The sequence below is a fragment of the Strigops habroptila genome, chromosome 8 (assembly GCF_004027225.2).
Source record: "Strigops habroptila isolate Jane chromosome 8, bStrHab1.2.pri, whole genome shotgun sequence".
NCBI classification, from domain to species: domain Eukaryota; kingdom Metazoa; phylum Chordata; class Aves; order Psittaciformes; family Psittacidae; genus Strigops; species Strigops habroptila.
The window spans coordinates 34,517,758-34,537,747 of NC_044284.2; the positions used below are offsets into that span (position 1 = coordinate 34,517,758).

The 19,990-nt window shown below is 42.5% G+C and overlaps 1 protein-coding gene across 7 annotated transcripts in view; it reads right to left on the reverse strand.

Moving 5' to 3' along the window:
• MCF2L2 (MCF.2 cell line derived transforming sequence-like 2) overlaps positions 1-19,990 on the reverse strand; it is a 183,876-nt gene that overhangs the window by 148,339 nt on the left and 15,547 nt on the right. The window contains exon 1 of one of the 7 annotated variants that reach the window (XM_030494562.1): positions 4,352-4,442. The exons of the other annotated variants lie outside the window; for them this stretch is intronic. The gene's annotated coding sequence lies outside the window, so the exon portion shown is untranslated. Of the gene's footprint in view, positions 1-4,351; positions 4,443-19,990 lie in introns of those variants that run through there. 7 annotated transcript variants of the gene reach the window in all.

Consider the following 19,990-nt stretch of genomic DNA (forward strand, 5'->3'; position numbering starts at 1 on the left):
CACTAATCTTCGAATAATGGGTTACAAATTTCCAGCATAAGGCCAGAGATTTCATTTTAAGAGCATGAAAGGACATCTAATGTTATGTGTTAATTCTTCTTGAAAAGTACCAAAAGGCAACACAAATTCAGAGTTCAAAAGTTGCAAAGTACCTACAGTTCAAATGTTCTCAAGTCCTGTGTCTGCTTGCCATGAACAACAGTTAGCTAAGAGTCTAGCAGAGCTAAGTTAGATTTCAAGAACTAAAGACACTAAGGAGACAAAATTGCATATCTTCACTGATAAGGCTTAAGCAGTCTAAAGGATTTGAAAATATTCTGTCCACCAGAATTTCCAATGCAAACCCTTAAGCAAAACATTCCCTTCCTGAAGGCCAAAAACAACTTCGATGTTATTACATCAGAGAAAGGAGCTCTTGGTTTGGATTTGGGTTGTGGGGGCTTTTTTTGTAATTCTATTTATTTCTCTTTCTCACCATTTGTGCCTTTTGTTTACTTTTTGAAAAGGTTTAGTCTTTCAGCTCAGAGAGAAATAGCAAGATCAGTTCCTGATACAAGCTGGCTGTGCTACAGATTGTTTCCTTTAAAGAGGAACTAAAACTCCAGCTATAAACAGAAAGGAAATCCCATCCTTTGTCTTATTCCCCTGCACCTTCACACCATCTTTTTTTTTTTTCTTGCTAACCCATGCTGAGTCAACTGAAAACTAAGCCAGGAAAAAAGTTATTGGAATAAAGTGAAGCAATTTTTTCTTAGTTGATTACTTCTTATTTGGGTTAGCTCTCTGTAAAGGATCTTGAAGGGTACAAGTGCTAGTAAGGCATGGGTAGGAAATGGTAAGGCCAGGACTACCTCTTCCAGCAGAGAATCACACTTAGATCAGCTTAGAGCAAAAGCCAAAATGCAGCACAGGTAGGTGACTGGTGTCATCTTTTCTCTCAGATCGTTTGCTAACCAAACACAACTGTAAAACTTACAAAGTATATTTGCTGAAATGCAATTTCTATTCTCATTAAAGCCAAGTTTCATAGCAAAGTTTGCTAACTAACTTCCAAGGACAGAAGATTCTTCTAAAATATTTAAGTAACTCTGGTTCATGTTTGGAGGAATCCCTAAAATGTTTGTTTCTTTAGTTAGTTGGTTTGGGTTTTTTTGGTGGGTTGGTTGGTTGTTTTTGACTGTTACACTAAATCAACCTTTGTGTACACTAACGTAGTAGAAATCTGGACAAGAAAAGTTAGGAGCAACACTCCGACTGTCTTGAGTGATGCATGGGTGATATGCTGTCATCTCTTGAGAAGGGACAGATCAAGGCCATGGTGCGGATGGAATTGCCTTGCAAGCTTTCCAAAACAAGGTCCATGAAAGAGGGAAAGGTTAGAAACGCACACCTTTCTCTGAAGAGCTCAAAACCCTGTGACTCCCAGCGTCTATTTGGGCAGAAGCTGAACTAGTGCCTGATGTGACCTCCTATTGCACAGTGGATCTGCTCTGAAGTTTTCTCCTTTTATTATGCAAGTTGCAATCAGTCTTTCCAAAGCATTCTGTGCAACCTAATGAAGGACATACAGCTTTACCTGAGCATTGCTTTGCAGGCACGTTAAACATTTCTTCTAATTCTAAGTCCTTCTTCGGATCACTGCATTTTTCAGTTCGTCTCATTGGCTAAATTTAATGTTCACTTTTAACATAAAATTACAGGAGTGGAGAGGTCACAGACTGAAAAGACCTGTTTAGTGGTTGTGTTTTTCCATGCTCCAGGAGTGGTTATGGACTTAGTTAAACAAGCTGTTTTTACAGGCAGGCATAGTACACATTAGGAGTCTACTATGGCTGACTTGGAAGAGGTTGAAGAGAGAGTTGTTTATATCAAAGAACTGAAATAATGTCCTCCCACCAGGAAATCTGCTCATGTTCAGTTTCTTGAGTAGGCATGCTGGGTCACTGTGGTAACTGGAAAACCTTACCACCCTAAAGATGCAAACCCATTAACATATACCTATGCTTCAAGTTTACTGAATGAAAGATTCAAGAGAGGCTCAAAGCAGTCATTAGTGGCAACCTCCAAAGGAGATATTTGAATGCTGCCCAAGTAAGAAGGTAAAGATTACAGACAGACAGGCATCAAGGCAGCAGAGACACTGGAGAGAATTATAATTCCTGATTATTTGCAGGTCAGTATTGCCACTACATAAAAGGGAGATTTCTAGCTTATTCTCAAGATCACATCAGCCATTAGCAAACTGCAAGTACTTTTCAGGGACTTGCTGGCAGTGACTTTCAAGATGTGAAGAAGGAGCATGATGGACTATTTGTATTGGAAATGCAAAGAACCACAGGGTGGTTTTTTTTATTCTGAACCTGAACCTCCCCCAGGCTTTAGAGCCAGGCTTTCAGATGGTTGCTTCTTCAGCAGATCCCTCAGGCATGTGCATAAGGCAAAGTTAAGTCTATGTCCAGCTGCACTGAAGCTAGAGGAAACACACATATGCTTGGAGTCCTGTTTTGTTAAACATTTAAATATGTATTAATATAAGATGATAGCAGATGGTCAGGAAGTTCAGATACAGGATTAAAATCTGAGCCTGGGGAAGCCCAAGACTCAGAAGTAGTTAAGTTGACAGTTCTCAGTTGGGCCTATCTATACTTGAAAAATCAATTATTCACTTTTGTGTCAAATTGGTGAGCAGCCTGTTACCAACCTGAGCAGAGTAAGTCCCTGCTATTATTATATGCACTACTGCTACTGTTAATGTGCACCTTCTAGGGTTTATTTCAGCTTTCTAAGCCAACTTTAAAAGATTTTGGTATGGACTTCCTCAGGTGAAGAAACAGATTTTACCACTTTTTCTATTTAACCTTTTATTTAAAAACACTCTTTTGATGTTCTTGTTCAGCTTGGGATTTTTGTTCCTTTCTTTGTTTATTTTTAAAGAAAATGTCTTAAAATTGATTGGTTAATCAAAAAAATCAAAGTCTTTCTCCTAAATAAGTAAACTGGAAAGAAAGCGAAAATAAGCCAGTATTTTGATTTACTGTTGGTACATTCCAAAAAAGTACATTGGTGTGTACAGATTTCTATCTGTAGTCACACTTCAAGGATTTTGACAACTACTTATTGTCAGAATGCACCATAGATTTATGCACACATCTAAGAATCCTTGATTAAAAATCTCCATAAAAACTACATTGTAGAAACTAATGTAAAATTCTTAAAGTGTATACTGTCAATGTTCAGTTTAGGTGATTTCATATCTCATCCTGTTATGAAGACAGTTCTTATAGTATTTCTGTAAAATCATAAGATAGATAAGAAATCGTTAACAAAGCTTCACTACACATTATGAACTATCCATAATCAGCAAAGAGCTAAAGGAACACACCATTCCACATCATTTGCCCAGTAATTGTTGGGTTTTTTTTGACAGACATTGCTTGATTTCACAAAACACACATGAAGATATTATAGGGGGAATGTTATATCCTGCTTCCCACAAAACAGAAATACTTCCCTAATAAAAGACATTAACGGCCAAGGTCTAGTCTCAGCATCAGCTTCATGGAATTAGTCCAGATTTACAGCAGCATGGCAGAGCTCCTTCCTAGTCCCTCCGTAGTAAAAACTCGATGGTTTCTAATTTTTGCCAGAGAAAAGTTAATTCATCTTCCTTCCAAAAACTGTGCTTAGCAACAATGCTGTATGCTAGAACACAAATTCATGCTCAGAGAATGGAACACAACAAAAGAAGGTTTCACCTTTCCTCGCTGTCATGTTAAAATCCGTAACGAGTAACAGAAAACACACGTCACAAACTGCAAAGCTAAGATACATTCACTACAATACTCGGACACTAAGCTCATCAAGAGATAGGTCAGCCTGTGTGGTGGACTTCATTCCTTCCTCCCCAGAACTTGCCAGCAGATAGTTTCACAGCTGAAAAAGCATCTTAGAAAATTTCTACCCACTGTCTGCTCTGAATTATTGTATCCAGCAAAATTGTTTCAGAGCCTATTCATACAACGTTTGAGGGACCATTTGGCTCAGGAGCTGAAGGACTGTTTACTTGCTCACTCCTGAACGGAGGCCAGTTAGCTCAAAAATATTTTCCTGGTTACTACCATTGGAGACAAACAGTGAGCCATAGCAGCCATCACTGCTGCCAGCAGTACTCTGATCATATACCTCAGTTACAGGACTCACAGCCAACCTCTCTGCCCAAGGAGACCCAGCCACCCTTCCAGCAGCCTTCTCCAAGCTGTCATCACCATCTTAGTTCAGATGCCCATCAGGAAAAGCAACAAAAACAGACTGCAAAAAGTGATGCCTCCCCTTTAGACCCACACACACTCACAAGCATGTGCCCTCCCTTGTCTTGCTGGCTGGCTTCTCTGCAGTCTGTCTGTGGTAATGAGTTCATATGAGGCAGAGGAGACGAATGGAGAGGCAGCCTCCCGTGGAAGCAGTCCTGGATCTAACCAACAGTGCACCAAAGAGCTGACGCTCTCCTGCAGGAGACTGCACAAATTGCTTAGTAACTGCTCCAACGGAAACCACAGCAGAGACCTCCAACATGCACCATACGCAGGCTTTAACCCTGCCTAAGGTACAACTGGCTTCTTCCCTCCCAGGCAGCTCTCCATTCAGACCCTTAGACGCTTTGGAGGAATTCACAGCTTAGCACAAAAAAATAAAGGTACATCCCAACAAGAGGCAAAACAGATTCACTTGCTCAGACTAAGGCATGGAACAGGCTCTCATTAAAATAAACAGTAGAGTATTCAGGGCCAAGGGAAACCAATAGTGCTGCTATGAATAGGTGTCTCGGAGTACTATCCCAAAGGCACACCCACACACCAAAGCACAGTACTGCTATTTAAAGACAAAGGAGAAGACTGCATGAGACCTATGAATTTGGCTAGAAACATGATGATAGCTCTTGAGCAGTGGAGTAATCAGTTCTACATCTCTAGTTCAACAAATACTTCAGGACACAAATCTGCACAGCACATGAAGAGAGTTCACATGTGCTTTCTCGTTGGTGTGGCAATGGTGACACGGCATCTATAGCTGTCTGAAGTAACACCAAGTCATCATTTTAGCATTAGGCTGCTTGATAAAATGGTACCTTTACTACCGCAAACCCCAGCAGCTCAGTAACTTCAAATAGAAGTCACTCTTTGCCTGCGGTGCAGCTGACCAGCTCTCCCCTAGGATGCATGATGAAGCAGTAACATTTTGTTTTTTCGTGTCCTGCTAGCAGTCAGGCTCAAAAAAGACAAGTGTCGTTTGTTTTATAGACAGAGAAATTAAGGCATGGGGAGAGGAATCGAGGTGACCAGTCAACCTCAGTTTCCCCCACCTGTTACAGATGGACACTATTAGGTGGATAAAGGTAGAGCAGGAGAGCAGCAAGGTGGATAGTATGTTTTCACAGTGCAGTTTATTTCCCCATTGTCTCCTAAACTGCATGCTAAACAAATTAATTTACCAGCTGGACGGAGTGTGTAATAAAAAAAGTTACTCTCTGCTGCCTATACTGATATAAATGTCCACGTGTAACTAATTTACAGCCAAAATCTGTTGCTCATTCCAGACATACTTTGCTCTTAGGAGGGGAGGCTGTGAGTAGGAGATTCACCTCCAGCTCTGCTTGTGCACAGTGAACAGATAACAGCCCAGTTACTCACAGAGACCCAGCTCATCCTCAGTGGGAGCTCTGCAACAGGCAGCAGAGTCAGTGCAGAGCTGAGTTCCCCAGCCACACCCTGGTGCAGTGCCCTGCCCTCTCCGGGGCAGCATTCCTAACCTTCCTGTAGAAACTCATCCTCTCTAGGAGCAGAACTCTAATAAGCTCCAAAGTGCTATGGACAAGTGTTTACGTCAATGTAAATGGCTATAAATGTGCCAGATGATTATGCTCTAAAAATCATTTTAACCCCATGTGTAGAGATACTGCAGAAGCAGCAGATCCAGCTGTGGAGTTAGAAAACTAAATGCTACTCTGCAAGGGAATGTAAATGGCCAGCCTTATGGTGGATTCCTGAGATAACGAATGAACTCACTGTAGAAGAGGTACCAAGAAATACCTCTCAGTCCACTACAAGCTCAAAGGAAAGCTCATCAGGCAGCACTTTTAGTTTCATAAGCTAGATTTACAAGTCTCTGACATTTTTTCATTTGCATAATTAGTAAAGGTAATTTCAGTGTGCATCTGTAAAATGTCTTCGCCAAGCTGAAAAGGCTTAGTTGTGCCTCTCTCAGTAGAACAATATGTTGCACTACCCAAATATTGTCCCATCAGCATACAGCCCATGGAATACAGTAACACTGAGGTTTCAGGTTTTGTTACTGGCAAACATCTGCAGTGCGTATGGAAGTTTACTTAAAAAATAAATAAATAAAATTCAAAGACCTGATCCCTCCTCACTATAATACACCCCAGTTTTATTGAAATAACTTGCACCATCCGAGCATCAGACCCCACACATTCATGTGTTCACACCTGTGGATATGGGCCTCCTAAAACATGACAAGGAGTGGCTTGTACCCACGCGCCTCTAACTCCGAGATCATCTTCCCAGATTCTTTCACTGGAGGAGCAGGGGGGGACCACTAGGTTCATTGTGTTTGACTTAGCGAACACACAAGAAGTTCACAGAAATTGGATTAAACCAGCATTTTAGAAAGCTCTTTAATCTTATGTTAAAGACTCCACGCAACTACAAATCTACTGCTTCCCCTAAAGCTGCCCTAACACAAAGAAATTGGCTTGTGTTTCAAAGCTCTCACTTTAATTGCCAGCCAACTGATTCTTATTGTGGTTTTGACTTAAAAATTTGGTAGCTGCCCCCAGTGTCATTCTTTCTCTGGCAGATCTCCTTCTTGAGTCTCGGGTCAAGGGGAAATGGAACAGAGTATCCCATTCCTTTACCTCTTCCCATCTCACCTCAACTTTTCCCAGTGCTAGCAGAGGATGACCTTACTAATTAAGAGTATCCCAATTTCACAATCAGATCTTCAGTCATGTAGACTCTTGCTCCCTAGAGGCCCCCACGGCAGCATACTGCACCAAGGTGGTGACTCAAGGGTTTAAAGAAATAGCCTTAACTCAGCAATCCCCAATTTAATGACTCACAGTCACGGTTTCTAGATATGAATAAAGTACTGTCTCTGTGCGGAACAAAGTTGCTGAGATACCCTGGCTTAGAAAAAGGTGGGAAAAAAAAAAAGTTTGGTCAATAATTCTTGTCTGTTGTAAAAGCCTGGAGGAGGTTTTTTCGCCCCTTGAGAAAAGGAATGAACTAACAGGATCAGAAATTTGTGCAACAAGATACCTGGCATAGTCCAAATATTCATACATAGAAAGCTGGGCTGCTACAACCAAACTTTATTTATCATTCTTTTATGCTTGAGCATGAGTAATTCTACTAGATAATGGCCAGGTGGTGAAGGAGGTGAGTCCATGACTTAGAAACCTTGCGAGGCAGGCTAATCCACAGCAAGATTCAGATAATGAAGAAGCAGCATTATTTGTACACAAGATTAACACATTAGCACTGCAGAATTGGATCTTTGAGCAGGACTTGAAGCAGCAGAACTGAAATTGGAGAATAAGCTCTATGGGCACAACCAGGGTGAGAGTTCTGCACAGATGCTCTCCAACCTTCCAGTATATTCAGCGCCATTTTCCCCTGAAATCTCCCCAGACAGTTTACGCTACAATTTAGGCAATACAAAAAAAAGGAAACTGAGCTATTATCTTGTGGTAATAAGTCCCACAAGTTAACAAAACATTACCAATTACAGCAATCTGTCTGTGCTTAATGCTTTTCCATTTCAAGTTGTTTCTTGTTCTGGTATCGTGGGAGGAAGGGAAAAACATAAACACCCAGAAGGCCTCTGCTATAACTTGCCCTCTGAGAATTTGTTCTCTTGATCTTCTCAGTACTACATTCTACTTATCTCTCAAAACTCCTTTTAAATGGAAATCAAGCTATGCCTTCCCTATTTTCACCACCGTTCTCTGGACTTTTCTTATTAGGTAAACGGGGCTCAGCATTGCTCAATAGCAGCAGAGCAGGCTGCATATCAATGCGAACAGGTGAAAAGAGATACAAGCATCTAAGATGATCTTTTCTGAGAAAAACCTCTATGGAAAACAGAATATTTTATTTTAGCTATTTTCTTTGCAGTAAGAGCCAGCTGAAAAGCATTTATCCCAGGTTCCCTAGGTAGCACTTTACATTAAAGACAATAGATACAGCATGAAAATAAAACAAAAAAATCTGAGCAACGCACAAGGAAGCACTGTGACTGAGTTGAAGGAGGTTTAGAAATACCTTCCACTTACACACTTACACTGCAGATTTCAGTCTTCACATGAAACAGTCACTTTCTCCAGTAACCAGCACCTTTGTGGAAAGGTCAGCCATGTGGGAAAGGAAAAAGGAAAAGCACTTCTCATTTATTTCACTATTGAAGGGGGAAAAGCTCAAAAAAGCCAGTTTTCCTGGTTTATATCCAAAAGTCCTTTGATCCAGGGCCAGGTACCTCCACTAGTTTCACATAAAAAACACGCTCCTATCCCTCAATATTAAACTTTAGTACAAGGTCATCCTGACAGAAATAAGAGTCCTGCTTCCTCCCTGAACAGATAGATCTGAAGAACTGCTTTTAATTTCCAGCAGTAAGAGAGACACAGCAGGAGGACTGAGAACAAGTGCCCATGACTGCTGGACAGACAGAACTGTGGCATTCCTCTCACCTACAGGAGGACAAAAGCAGAAATACTTCATTAGCACAAGAGACGGGTCCCCATCCTACTGGCAAAGGGATCTTTCCTGCTTTTGCAGCAACAGCAAAATACTGAATAGCCTCAGTAATCATAGAATCATAGAATAGTTAGGGTTGGAAAGGACTTTAAGATCATCTAATTCCAACCCCCTGCCACAGGCAGGGATACCTTGCACTAAACCATGCCACCCAAGACTCCGTCCAACATGGCCTTGAACACCGCCAGGGATGGAGCATTCACAACTTCCTTGGGCAACCCATTCCAGTGCCTCACCACCCTCACAGTAAAGAACTTCTTCCTTATATCTAACCTAAATTTCCCCTGAACTGTGCAATCCCTAGTGTCTGCAGACGCATGACCCTGTTTTATGCACCCACCAGCCTTGAGCACAGATGAAAAACCACACATTTACATCCTTAAAAATATACACTCTGCATTCAGCCTCAAGCTCCACAGCATGCAGAAGCATAGTCTGATCAGCCAATGCTCATCCTTCCATGTAAAGCCCTAGTAGATGCATGGTTGCATTGGAGGACACGAGCATCACAACAAGGCAGGCTAATTAAGAGCATCTGGGGACAGAGGGGTCCATTTTCACAGGAGGTGTCCCCAAGCATAAAAGTTGTTAACCAGCAGTTGAGTGACATGAGTAGTCTTGTCAGTGCTATAAAGGCACACGAGCCACTGTCCAAGAACGAGGTATTTCATGACATGAGGCTAATGCTTTGTTTTCAGCTTCAGTGTTTCTTTTCAGTGAGGAACTGAGAGCACTACAAGGAGGATCAACTCTGAACTGGAGCCCCTGTCACATTTCTTGTCTGGCTTCTGCGAGCTCCTTCCCCTTGGTTGTCAGTTATAGCAACTTGGAGCTGCAGCTCTCAGAAAGTCCCGAGGTCACATACTGGTGCTCGAAATAGCACCATTTGTACATCAGACTCCAGGGGGGACTTCAGCACCTGTAGACCAGTTCATACAGCAAAGTCCTTCCTCTGCCTCTTGCTGGGAGCTGGGGCTGTGGAGCTCTGAGCAGTCATCACAGGACCATATGGAAGCTGCCCTTCAACTGACCCCTTACAGTGGTACATTCTTTTTGTAAGTACACATTATTTTCATCTTTTTACATGAACAGAAGACTACAACCAAGCTTTTAACCACTCATCAAAACAAATCACATCGAATCAAAGGAAGCTTTGAACTTGCATGATCCAGGAACTGGATTAGCTTGGCACAATGTTGCTTGCTATGGGGTACTGCTGATGAAAGGCAGGTTACCTGCAGGCCACTGCAGGCCTGACTGCAACCACATGACCTCCCCTTCTGCTCTTGTTACCTGGGTGCCTTCCATCTCTTCTCATTCCGATACTTAGTACAGGAGAGAAAATTGCCACAGAATATTCACAGGGCTCCAAAGGTGTGGTCTGCATGTGAAAAACGTTTCATACCAGTTAGTCCTCAACAAGACTCCAGCTGGATCTTTACACTGACCCTAAGTGAGAATGAAGTCAGAACATACCACAGAGATCCATAATCTTGCATTGCCACTATGTTCAGACAGAGCCAGCCTGAGAAAAAGGCACACATCCACATCCAGAGCCAGAGTTTGTCAGTGAGTCTTTGCTAGTAGCAAAGGACTAGCAAGATGGGGCAGGCAGAGCCCAAGTTCTCTGGGACAAATCATCTTTCTTCCCCTGCACTTATGTCACACTTACTGCAAGGGGAAACTGGTCTAATCTTCAAGGATAGCTACATCATCAGGATCCACTATTTATGAAGGTGGGTAATTCCTACTGCTTATGCTTTACAGATAAGGAAACTAAGGCTAAAACAAGGGATGAGTACAGGGTCAGAGGCAGTTCAGAGCAGGAGCAATGAACCCAGGCAGTGTTGGTGTTATGAATTCCTGTGCCATCTTGCCAGCTCCTCAGTCTCCTTCTAACATTGCCACCACATGCAGAGTTGTCACTAGCGTATTCTCATAGCTCACGCAGCTCTATTGCACGCAGCTGAGGGCACTGGGGTCCTAGAAATAACCTAACTTCTGTCCCTCCTGCTGCCTCACTGGCAGAATTTAAAATAAAATCTGTGAAGATGCTCTCTGCTTCACAAAATGGCAACAGGCTCAGACTGATTTGACATGCTATCTGTTCTCTAGCAGAAAATTATTTTCCAAGGGATTTCCACCTATCTGCTATGCCAGGTCATCTCTCTACGTGAGAAGCAGGGAAGGTGTTTCCCTGGGAACAGTAACCATGGCAAAGCTCTTACCAGTGTCTTCCCCTCTTTACCTACAGGAAGAAAAAGAACGGCAGATGCCTGAGCTCTGCCTCCAGCAGGCCCATGGGCCCCCAAAGCCATAAGCAACCTGGAAGCACTTGATCGAAGATTCAAGAAGGAACTTCAATTAATTCTGTTCTGTCTCTTACTCAGATACCAGACATTTCTGCCATGCTGTGCTGAACTCAGAATGCCTCATTACAAAGAGTGCAACTGGAAACATCAGTGTTACTGAAAGGTCAGCCAAATACAACAATGCATAAGCAGGCACCGAGCCCAAAAATCAGCATGGATAGATAGCCAGTAGAAGCAGAGGTACAATGGACTAGCTTTGCAGTTTTCAAGCCCTGGCATTGTGCATTAGAGCCCTATTAAAGAAAGCATCTGCAAACCCCAATTTGCCAGCAGATGACCTGCTTCTGGTCCACCTCTTTTTCTGCAGAATATTCTCGATATACCAGATTGAATACAACTCTCTTTGCTGAAGAGCTAATTAAAATATGATAAACAAGTCAAGTTGACCATAGAATCATATTGCATGCTTCTGGGGATCTTTCTGTCATGTACTAGTGAACTTGCAATAAATTTCTGGATTTGAGGTTAAGTATTTATTCAAGTTAACAGAGCAAGTGACACGAAAGGGTTCCTTTGTTAATCTTTCTCTCACATGACACATAGAGAAAAAATGTTCTATGATTCAGCAATCTTCATAGGTGGCTAAACAGCCAACAGCCTAGATTTCAAATACTATCACTCCACTTCAGAGCTAACATGCAGTTAGCACAAATTGCCAGGACACCAGCAGCAACCTACTCAGAGTGGAATACTGCCGTATACTGAGATTTACTCACATGGGGCACAAAAAGCTTGATAGTCCAAGTTTCTGTTATGAGTACAGTGAAATCAGAATCTTTACCGTGAGAAAGATATTGACATTCTACATAGTAATTTAAGAGCACAGGGTGAGAGGGTCAACTGGGTCATTAAACCCACTGCCCCGACTCCTTATGTTCATATCAAAAAGGCATTTTACATGCACAGCAAATACCTGCTCTGGGCATACAGAGAAACCTCAGTGTCTAACACCCAAATGAAATAAACATTTATTCAGAATAAGTCTAGCATTTATTTTAACCTCCTCTAGGTCAAATCACTGCAAATATTCCAGAAATATGCAGCCAAGTCAAATGATGCACTCATACCTGAGTAAATACCCAAATCCAGCTAGTTGCCTTTATTTACCACTGACTCCTCAGAGAAAGCATTAGAAAAATAATCTCTTTTTGCACATCTCCTAGGAATGCAATGCAGCTACCACTAAGAGAAGGTGCTATTTCTTTTAAAGATGCTGCACATACCTTTCTTCGCCATGCGCTCCAGTCTAATGCATCCTCCTATAAAATCATGATAAGATTTCATTTCTCCTTCTGTTATCCGGACAGCAGTGAAAGGTGGATTCCTGGGCACCTGTTGTCCACATTTCCGACACCGAGAAGCCATTGCCACAGCTCGGGAGATTCTTGACAGGAATCTGCTCTTTCAGTTTGCTGGAATTCAGCCTGATTCTTCAGCCATCAGTCCAGGCTGGTGATTTTATCCCACTTAGTTCATTCAAGGTCACCCTCGCCAGCAGGATGTTCGCCATTGCAATTGGCTAAGACTTTTATAGGCTTACTGACTGTGTTTGTTTCTCCTTCCTTGCTTTCAATATCACTTTACTTTATTCTCTCATTCAGAATGAAAGCTGTGAACCTCAGCACAGCCCATGCCCTGAATGGCTTCCTTATCATTAATTTAAAGCTATCTTATAAGCGACAATGAAGAGAGAAGATCCCAGAAGCACGTTGCAAGATCACAGACTGTCTCTTTAAAAGCATGCCAGATACAATCATGAAGAATTTTTCCTTAAGAAAACATTTTTCTTCATGATTTTTTGGTTCCCTTTGGGCTTATGATTTTATGATTCATCACTGTGAATGGATTTTTTTACTTTTGCATTTCAGCTTGGACAGTGCAAGGAGACTGCTCTGCAGAGCTGCTCAACCAATTACTCATATGCCTGGCAGTGGCACTGGGAGGCTGCAACTGTACAGAAAAGCCCTCTGCTGCTGTGCACAGTCCCTGCTCATAAGATCTGACAATCTAAATGAACAGAGTAGCAAATGGAGGACAGAAGAGAAATGTTGCTGGCAGACATGCTCTGCCAGCTGTGCAATCCCCAGCCCAAATTCTGTTTAAAAAGAAGGTGGATCCAGCAGTTTGACACCAAAAGGAGAGATTTGAAACATACATCCAGATACCTCTTTGCGAAGGGGCTGGATGTTTAAGTTTACTTTTTTGCATTCCAATAACTACTATAACACAAAGCACTGGTTAGAGAGCCTGGTGAAGAAACTAGTACGAGGGGAACTGAGTGTAGAGAGCACCCAATCCCGGTGCAGGGCAGCAGAAAAGGAGCTTTCCCTGGAACCAGGAGAGGACTGCACAGGAGAGGCATGAACAGGCACAAGGCCAATACTGGTGACGGTGCAAAGAATACAATAAAAACCTACTGAATCAGGGCTGAGCTGCAACGCAGAGCTCAACTGCAGGGACCTGAGTACAGAACAAGCTTCCTGCAAGGATCTTATACACAGGAGAGGAGAGTCTTTGCCTTCCTCTGCCTCAGTCACTACTACCCGTTGGCGCTTTATATAGTTGCATCCAGTGTTGTTCATCTCATGGCCCTCTCAGATCATTTATCCCTGGATATGGCGTGGGAAAGCAGAAGCCTAATTAATACAAATCAGAGAATGAACCAGAAGGGACAAAGATGCCCAGGAGAAAAGAGTCTCACATGATCCCATTACTTAAATGGTGAATAACTAGAGGGACAGGTATGAATGCTTGTAAGCTAAAACATACAGAAGTCAACTCACTCCTACTTCTTTCCCATTGCACAAACTTCAGCTTCTGCAAACTTCAGGCAGCTTCTCCCCTGCCAGCTCTGCTGCTTCTCAACCATGTAGTGAGCTGTTTAAGCTTCCTAACCCAGCACACATGAACTGACCATGCAGTAAAATAGCTACAGACTTGAGTAGTGAGTTTCAGGACCTCTCCTTTTGATGAAAGGAAGCTATAAAGGGGATTTCCACTCTTAAAGTAAAAGATGTGTGCTCCCTCCCCTCCCAAATTTGCTGCATGGCATGAAGCTGGTCACCCTCCTGCTCTTTGCCTTTTCCAAAACCCTGCCTGCAAAGTGAGGACAATGATGTACTGAGCTGTTGACCTGATTCATTAGCATTTGTAAAATACTTATTAGAGCTCCCATAGAGAAATCTCCAGGGGACTGCAATATTTTAGATAGAGCAGTGGCACAGGAGGCAGAATTAATTTGCAGAAAACTGTCATCATGAGATCAGAAAATTAGAAATATAACCAAGCAGTTTTATCTTAAAGCCTTTCTTCCATCCTCTTTTCTTTCATTACAGGGGCTTAAGGTGTCCTTCCTTACACAAGCAAACATGACATACCTTGGAAAACAAGCTTTTCTGACACTATGTTCATATGTATGTCTGACATACACAGCACAACTGCACTTCAACCTTGCATATAGATAGGTATACAATGGGGAAGAATCCAGCATTTGTAACAATACATTTCTGTCTGCCATCCTCCCTTGCGTACACTGTTCGCCCATGGCTTAGCAGCAGAAGAATCTGTGAGACTCTGTTCCAAGGGGGAGATTTAATGCTGGAAGTGGGATGCAAGAAGAAATCTGCCCTAGCTGTGAGCTTCTGCAGCACAGGTAGCGAAGAGCACACCCCAAGGAAACTATCTAAAATCATTTAAGTCTCAGTCTTTCCCTAGGAAGCCCCAATCCATTGCAATGCTAAATAGACCTCTCCGATGTGTGGGGTACCACTGACATCACCCAGCTCCAGACAGAAAATAAGGTGACTGTAGGTGCTACCCATTTAGCAATAAAGCACGTAAGGTTTACCTCAGGGACTAAGTGGTGTGCTAGAAGGACTAGGATGGACGGACAGAAGGATCTATTTATTCTTCTGTAAGTGTCATTTCATTTACATTTCATAAGCAGCTGGGCTGGCTTCTCCTGACACATACTGGAAACCTCTGACAAGGGAGCACTAAGAGACCTGCACTGTTTTCTACTACACAAATTACCCCTTCTGTGCTGCACTGGATGTATCTGCACAGGAGCTGCCGCAAGGGCTGACTTGCAGGAATGTTTTCATGTAACATGAAACACCCTCAGCATGGATAACTGATTCTTCATAATTTTTCTCTGTTAGCTGAAAGGTATTGATCTGACTGAAAGCAACTTACTGATCTTTGCATGCAGAAGATTATACTAGAGGGAGCAAGTACAGAAAATGGCCAGCATGCTTCCTTGGGTCTTCTCCATAGATAACACAGAATGGAAGGGAGTTACTTTCTGGCTGTTCCAGACAACCATGACAGAATGTTTGGAAAAGCTAAGGAAGGGAACATTGTCTGCTCATGAACTGCCAGCACTGCCTAGCAACATCATCTGGGTTGGTCTGCCAATGAATAAGCAAGTAAATAAATGAAAGTGTCATCAGAAAAGAAAAAAAAAAAAAACAAAAACCCAACCAACAATCACCCAGATATCCTTAAATGCCATTAACCAAAACAGCCTGAGGAACTGCACCAGTTCCTACTTTCATTAGGAATACCAGTTCACCTTGGAATTGGAGCTTGCTGACAAGTGCTTGCTGTCATGACTGTATGGCCAGAGGATTGCCATAAATTTAAAGTCAACTCAGTCAAATCAGTTTGTCCCATATCTCTTCTCATGAAATAACATGCTTCTGCCCCACAAAGCAGTGCTCCAATGGTTGGTACCACTGTTAAGCACGAAACATGCAACAAACATATTGGGTCTCAATGATACTGGGCCTAATGGACATAATTTCTTGTGAAGAGTCAAGAATTGAGATTGGGAAAGCATTATGTGACACAGGAAGGAGTCTGCTTCTGCTGCATGTGTAAATGAGGCAGCTAGAAAATACTAGTAGATGAGACCTAAAAATTACCTCTTCTTTCCACCAATGATTTAAAAACAAATGAACAAAACTCCCACAACCCAAAAAAAGCCCGGTAAGATTAGCAAGATCTTATTTATTCCTGAAGACCAGCAGCTCCCCCACCTATGTATAGGATTCTACAAAGCTGAGAAATAAGTAATCCAAATCCAATGCCATCCAATGCCACTATTAAGAATGATACACATAACAGCTAAGAAAAAATATTAATTCCGTATTTCATTCCTGAAACGCCAGCTTCACATTTTACTATTTTCGTGTGATGTTTTATCTAATGTTTGAACTGTTCTTTGATAGCTATGCTGAAACACACTATTCCTTTTGCATACACCTCCATGATCCTCCACCCAGATCATGAATCTGATAAGCCATAAGGCATTTCAGCAGCTTGATGTGAAGGTTTATTTTCAGAGCACACTTCGTGCTGTTACAGGTAGCATCCATTCCATTGTTCAGCTACAAAATGGAAACTGGTCTTTTCTATTAACTTCCATTTATTTTCTTCCAACTAAAGCAGACCAGGACTCCCTCCCCCTCCTTTTTTAATAAAGGGCTACATCTCAGGCATTGTTTCAAGCCTCAGTGAATGAGCAAAGAAAAAATATCTTTGCTCTTCAGATTACTTCTAGCATACAGCACTGTTGCAATTACAACACGCAGTTACTGGACTAGAAGGCACTAATTCCAGTGCCATATGGCTTCAGAATCTCATTACACTGATCTGCTTAAAGTGATTTCCTAACTGACGAGCAAAGCACTTTTGGTCACCTTCAACAGCGGGAAACAAGAACTCTGCCACTGTTGGCATACATTTACTCCCACGTGAGCTGCCAAAAGCAGGAATGAGTATAGCAAAGATCAGAAGACAACCTAGCCAAAGAACTTTTTTTGCCATCTCAAAGCTGTATAGACATCCAGGGCTAATCAAGGACCATCATTATTCAAAAAAACAAAACAAAATAAGCCAGTGCCATCACTGCTGGATTAGAGAATCTGTCCAGGAGATCAGGAGATGAGTGGAATCTTCATAGGTCAAGCATTGGGCAGGACTTGCTGCTGCCCCCGCAGTGTTTATTTTATCTAGGTCTCTTGACCTCTGCAGCCAAGTGCATGCCAGCAAGAACAGAAGGCATTTGTGTCCTGCTAGGCATCTGCTTGGCAAGATAAAAAAACAGATTCCTGAAGTTACCAATCTGTAACTGGCACAAGGGTAAAGAGCAGCTAGATGCAGGGTTTAGGCTTGGATGCAAAATTATTCCAGTCCTGACAATGAAAATGACTAAGGATGTAAGTAAGGCTAAGAGCCTTCCTGTGCAGTGCATACCTAAAAGATAGCTCTTGGCTTAAAGAGATAGCGGAATAAAATGAAATACAAGTAAATGCAAAAAGAAGAGATGAGAGAAATACTGGGTAACCCAGAGAAAGTTGTGATCCATAAAACAGCATGTCAGGCCACCATTCTCCCACACTCCTAAACACCATGATCACCTTACCACCAATGCTGCATGCACTGTGAGAGGTGGATGCACAGGAGCAGTCTTTGTGCCACTGCCTTCCAGCAGCAGTATGAATGATGGAAAATCAAGTCTCTGGGCATTAAGAAGGGAACATGCTTTTCTTCTCTCTGTACTCTGCCACTGACGCACTGAGACACCAGTGTGACGCTAACCCTGACTCTTTCTAGCACTCAGAGCACTGCACTGTTCCTTTTTCTCTCCCCCTTTACCTTTTTCTCCCTGCAACCAACCACTGGAGCACTCACAGTACAGAAGAGTTGCTGGATCCGTGCAGCCAAGACCACCAGCACAGCTTCTTTCCTTGAGAAGCAGCTGTGCACATTCCCTGATGGAAGCAACATTTTTTTTGTTACTGTAATTCATAACTTAAAGCAGATAAAGGAGAACCAGAAAGACACAGGGATAAAAATAGGATCTGTAAGAATCACAAGGCTTGTTCATACTCAAGTCTTCTGGACACATGCCCAATAGGAAGAAACAGCTTACTCTGAGCAATCCACAAAGAAAAAGGAGGTCCTATCTGGAGTTTCCTAAACACCAAGGCTTCGATTGAGCTCTCTCAGCTGGCAGATACACATCAAACACACTCACATCCCCTAGGGCAAGGCTTGCATTCTTCTAGGGAACTGAGGATAAAAATGAGTCAGACGAATTACTCTCTCTGGACACGCAACTGTGAAGTACATAGTTTTTTTTTCCTAGGACAGGGCTACTGTCAGAAACCAGAGGGCTGTCCTGAAGGACCTGCCCCCGCAGGCAGGCACCCACAAATGAGAGGCTGCAGCACTTTCCTGTGTGTGCACCCACAAGCACAATCACACAGGGCAGCTGGACACCAGCATACACCTACAAAGGCAGTAGGAATTTTTCCTGCTCGGTGCCTGATGCTGTAGAGCTGTTCCTTACACACATCCACCCACAGCCTTGAACCCCTGAGCTGTTCCCAGTTTATTCTCCCCAGCTTTGTCTCTAAGCCATCAGCCATAATGGATTTAAGGTTCTAAAAAGACACAATCTACAGGGTGATTTCTCAAGCTATGCCAAAGCAGGATAACCTGCTAGCATGTGCATCAGCATACACATCATTTACCTCTCCCTGCCCAGAGCACTGCATCATGCACCAGGGTGCAGCAAGGCCAAGACACTGGCCTCAAAGCTGAGTGGTGCAGCTGACGAGATAGGAAATTGCTCTTTAGTCTGCCAGGAAACTCCACTACAAATGTTTTCTGCTGACCAGCACAGATTAACTCAATAAAATGTATCTAAATCCCACATCCGTTTATGGTCCTTTGTCTCAATAGGCATAAGTCCACTTCATGGAATATAGCATTAAATAAAGCTTTGTACTTCTCCAGTGATTCTCAGCTGAGTGCTTTGGCACCCCAGAGATATTGTTGCTTCCATGAAATAGACAATTTCCCATTTAATTGCCAATAACATGATACAGTTTAAGAATAATATTTTTGTTTTATTTGAGTATGCACCTGAGAACCATTTAGAGAAGGCTTGTGAGGGAGGGAAGGGGCAGGAAAAATTTCACCTAAAGTTCTTCCCCGCAAAGGCCACCAAACTTTGGTGAGGAATGTGCTAAAAGCAGATATCCATACATCTCGAGAGCCCTTTGAATTGGATTATACTGAGGGGAATCTTTAAGTGCAAAGATGTTCTGCTTAAAGAAGCAACAGCAAAATAGTTTGAAAGCAGCTAAAAACAGCAGATTCACAACTAGGACTATTCTGTTGTCAAGAATGAAACCATGACAGAGTTAACACAAAAGACAGTTGACATGACCTTAAAGTGGATAGGGGCATATGGATCAAAAGGCATGATATCCTTCTAATTACTCCCAAATATAGGTCTGTCTACACTGGATTTCTGATTCTCTGAGGTACTAAAGACATGTGATTGCATTGGTACGACCTGGAGTTAGAGGTGTTCAGCCTTTGTTTCAAAGATCTATAGCAACATTGATGTAGGTCAGCATGATCTCTCCTGGATCTGCAAACTAGAAATATCTGCCAGCACCATCTCAGTAGCAAAGTACCCTTTTCAGTTAGCTTTGGAGCATAGCTCCAGATACTGACAGAGGCATGCTGCTTATTGGGCAGTGAAGAAGGTTGAACACTACATATGCACCACTAAAGAAGTAAATTTCTGTAGGTGACACATCTTCCAGAGTCTACGTTTATTTAAGAAGGATTTCAGCTCCCAGTGCACCTGGTGCTGCACCAATGCAGACGGCTGGTAGAGACCTCTCTTACTGCAAGGACTTTTGTACCATCTGACCCCACATCCTGGCAGAGAGCAATACCACAGGCAGACTTCAAACACCACCC